This window comes from Pteropus alecto, unplaced genomic scaffold (assembly GCF_000325575.1).
Source record: "Pteropus alecto unplaced genomic scaffold, ASM32557v1 scaffold1279, whole genome shotgun sequence".
Lineage (NCBI taxonomy): Eukaryota > Metazoa > Chordata > Mammalia > Chiroptera > Pteropodidae > Pteropus > Pteropus alecto.
In genome coordinates this window covers 49202-50270 of record NW_006443126.1, presented here as the reverse complement: position 1 = coordinate 50270, position 1069 = coordinate 49202, and the positions used below count along the sequence as shown (strand labels likewise).

Sequence of the window (1069 nt, the reverse complement as noted above, 5' to 3'; positions counted from 1 at the left end):
CATAATAACTGTGCTTTTGTGGGTTAGCTTTTAAATATATGTCAATCTTAATTCTGAGAGCCAGTTCTCTGAAGGCGAGACTCCCTTGCAAGTTAACAAAGCAAAACAAAATGGAACAAAACGTGTTCAGCTTTCAAATTCACTCCTGAGTTTTTTAAACCATTTTAAAATTGAGATATAATTGACATATAACATTGTGTCCGTTTAAGGGGTACAGGCATACCTCATTGCTTCACAGAGGTTGCATTTTTTACAAAGTGAAGGTCTGTAGCAACCCTATGTTGAGCAAGTCTCTTTGTGCCATTTTTCAGATGAGAGTTAGCATTCTTTTAGCAATAAAGTATTTTCGGTTAAGGTATGTTCATTATTTTTATAGACATAATGCTTTTGCATACTAAGTAGACTACAGTAATGTGTAAATGTAACTTTTATATGCACTGGGAAACAAAAAAAATTCATGTGACTCACTTAATTGCAATGTTCTCTTTATTGTAGTGATCTGGAACCAAACCCGGCAATATCTTAGAGGTATGCTTGTACAACATAGTGATGTGATACAATTATGTTGCAATACGATTGCCATTGTAGCAGTAGCTAATCCCTCTGTCATGTCACATAATTACCATTTCTTTTAGTGGTGGGAACAATTATGATGTAGTCTCTTAGCAAGGTTAATGTTTATAATACAGCTTTGTTGTCTATAATCATGGTATTGTGTGTTAGATCTCTAAGACTTATCTACTGTTGCAGGTATGAACCCTTAAACAACATCCTGAGTTTTTCTTGAGCAAAAGGAGCTCACTTTATTGCCAGAGAAAGATATCTTCAATAGTCTGCCTAGAAAGATTTGCCATTTGCTAATGACCAGGGACTACTCAATGTTAACTCTTCTACCCATTTTATCGTGGAGGTTTTATTTTTTTATTTTATTATTATTTATTATTATTATTTTTTATATTTCAAAAAACATATGGAATGCTTCATAAATTTATGTCATCCTTGCTCAGGGGCCATGCTAATCTTCTCTGTATTATTCCAATTTTAGTATATATGCTGCCAGAGTGAGCAT

General features: G+C 33.6%; 1 non-coding gene across 1 annotated transcript; it reads right to left on the bottom strand.

The window, feature by feature from the left end:
- Positions 1-964: 964 nt before the first annotated feature.
- Positions 965-1069, bottom strand: LOC112472123. The gene has a single exon (XR_003043522.1). It is a non-coding gene; the product is annotated as a U6 spliceosomal RNA (small nuclear RNA).